Below are 3,241 nucleotides of genomic sequence, written 5' to 3'. Positions count from 1 at the left end.
TTAGGACTTTGGAGGAATTAAATCATTGTGACTTAGTAACTCCTTAGAATTTCTATTGTCTATACAAAGTATGAGTGTTGCTAGTTTTTTTTTTTTTTTGATTGAATTTCATGTCATTTTATAATAGTGAAAGATTGATCAATTTATAAATGGTAAATAAAACTGTGGAGGAATTAAATTATTGTGACTTGGTAACTCCTTAGAATTTCTATTGTCCGTGCAAAGTATGAGCGTTGCTAGTTTTTTGTTGTTTTTTTTTTTGTTTTTTTTGTTTTTGTTTTTTTTTTGTTTTTTTTTTTTTGTTTTTTTTTTTGGTATCAATTGACTGAATTTCATTTTATAATAGTGAAAGATTGATCAATTTATAAATGGTAAATAAATATAAATAATGGCATAATAAACAGATTACTGATACAATATTGTAATAAGTAACATTTTTATTAAATTTTAAGCTTAATAAGTTTCAGTTGTGGTTAATCACTATAAGTTAGGGTAAACTACAAAGTGTCTCTCTAATCACTACAAGGTTAGATTGATTTTTCATGTATTTTCTCAAATTGGTCTTTTAATTTGGATCATAATTTCCATTATTTGATGAATTCATCATTCATTGGATTTGAGCTTTTAATTTGAGTTACTTTCATTTTTGGTCCTCAATTTATAGATGTTACTCCACTTTTAGTCCATTTAAAAAAAAAAAAAAAATCTCTCTTTGGTCCCAATATTATTGTAGCATGACCATTTGTTATCCGCTGTCAACAAAATCATTTAAATGACGTTGAATATAAGGATATTTTTGTCTATTCAATTCTGATCTAAGTGTTAAGTCATTTTTCTTTTCTTTTTTTGGTCTTAGATTTATATGTGTCATTCCACTTTTAGTTTTTTTCTTAAACATTGTTGTTGGTCATAGCATTGTTGTGACATGATCATTTTTTTTTATCATTTATTAACAAATATGTTTAAACAACATTAAACATAATATTATTAACTACTCAAAATCCTTTTTTTTCTTGATAATAAAACTGTTATTAATACATATGTTTATTGCAAAATTCAAAAAGTGCAATTGAAAAAACCACAAGTCTACTTCATGACAAAATTAAGTCTAGTGCATAAGTTTACTTTATAAAAATTCATAAGACTTGTGATTCTATTACCAAGATGAAAAAGGGAGGACTTTACTACTGACTATATTCATAGCTACTTTCTAACATAGTTAGAAGCACAAAGAGTCAATAATTGACTCCACTGAGGCTCGAACTCACTTCCCATCATCCATGTGAAAGTGTTAACTGGGACACCGAGTGTCACTTTTGACAGTGGTTAATAATGTTATTTAAACATATTTGTTGACGGAAAACCAAAAATGATCATACCACAATAATGTTAGGACCAACAGTGATGTTTTGAAAAAAAAAAAAGAAAAAAGACTATAAATGGAATAACACGTATAAACCTAAGACCCCAAAAAAGAAAATGACCTAACACTTAGAACTGAATAGACCAAGATGTCATTGCATTTAAAGCCATTTAAACAGTTTTGTTATTTTCAAAAAAAAAACAGTTTTGTCAACAGCGAATAAAAATGAACATGCCACAATAATATTAGGACAAAAGGAAAATGTTTTGAAAATGAAAGACTAAAATTGTACCAACACCTATAAATCTATTAAAAAAGAAGGAATTAACTATTTTAATTTTTATCCAAGGAAAAAAAGGGGAAAATAACAAACAGTATTTTATTCCCCATCTTAAATTGGAAACCTCATTGACAATTTTTCTTTCTATTTGGGTCCATGCCATTCCAAGTTTTGAAATTTCTTTCATTAATTTATCTATATAAATTATAAATAGTAATTTATGGGAAATAAGAGGATTTATTTTGTAATAATTAATATATTATTAAGAAAGAAATTCATGGATTTTTTTTTTGTTGGAGCAGAAAAATAAATTTTAATTTATATGCCATTATATTTTATTTGTACAAAAATTTGATTTTTTAAATTCAAAATAGCATATCTAATTAATTTTATAATATTTGAAATTTAATTTTTATCAATAATCAAATTTAAAAAAAATTGATTAATTTTATATCTAGTCAATATGCCAAATAATCAATACTTTAATTTTTCAATCCCTTTAAAAACCTCCTAATATACTTCATAATCAATTTGAACAAATTGAAAAGTTCCTTTAATTACGTTTTTACCCTTTTTAAAATTTTCAAATATCATTTGAAATGTCTCATATAGTGAAGTTGAATTCAATTAAATCATAATCAAATTGTTTAATTTATAAGTAGTCAGTAATAACCACAAAATAAATTGTTTAGAATAAAATGTAGTCAATAGTTTAAATAAATAATCTATATGTTTAGACAAAAGATTTTTATAATTGAATTTAATTCTTTTTTGTTTTGTTTATGCTAAAATGGAATTTGTTTATATGATGATTAAATGACTTAGGGCTATGCACTCTCATCTTAGGGTATGTTTGGTAAGCAGGAAAATGACTTCTGGAAAATATTTTTTTGGAAAATTAGTCATTTTCCGGAAAACAGTTTCATTTCCAGTGTTTGGATGTATTATGGAAAACTGTCTTTGTGTGTTTGGTTCATTTTCTGGAAAATGGATAGAATTGTATAATTAAACATCGTAATTGTTTTATTTAAAATATAAAAAATTATAATAGTTATTAAAATAATGGTATTTAATAAAAAAAAGAATTTATAAAAAAAAATAATAATAAATAAAAAAAATAAAATAAATGTAGCAAAGGTTTCCGGCGGTTTTCCCACCTCCTTGATCCATGGTCATGGGTGATATGGTTTGGTTTTGGTCGAAAACATGCGAAACAGCTATTCTTGCGATTCCGTAAAATGATTTACGGAAAAAAATTCCGTAAGTCATTTTCCGGAAAAATGAACTGATTTTCCTTGGTCAACGGAAAATGTTTTCCGTTGACCACATTTTCTGGACGTTGCCAAACACAGAAAACTCGGAAAACATTTTTCGGAAGTCATTTTACGGGTTACCAAACACACCCTTAAAAGAGAGGTCGGGAGTTCGAACCTCCTCTTGTATAAAAAAAATTAATTTGGTCGGCATTCTATCTTAATTAGGTCAACCCAATACGAATAAGGATTAGTCAGAGTATAGTACGAGTTTAGAAATGCCTCCTACAGTAATGACATACTCAGGACACTTCGTGCCTAACAAAAAAAAAAAAAAAAAAAAAA

This window comes from Ipomoea triloba, chromosome 6, assembly GCF_003576645.1.
Source record: "Ipomoea triloba cultivar NCNSP0323 chromosome 6, ASM357664v1".
In the NCBI taxonomy this organism is placed as follows: Eukaryota; Viridiplantae; Streptophyta; class Magnoliopsida; order Solanales; family Convolvulaceae; genus Ipomoea; species Ipomoea triloba.
This window is presented reverse-complemented; position numbering follows the sequence as displayed.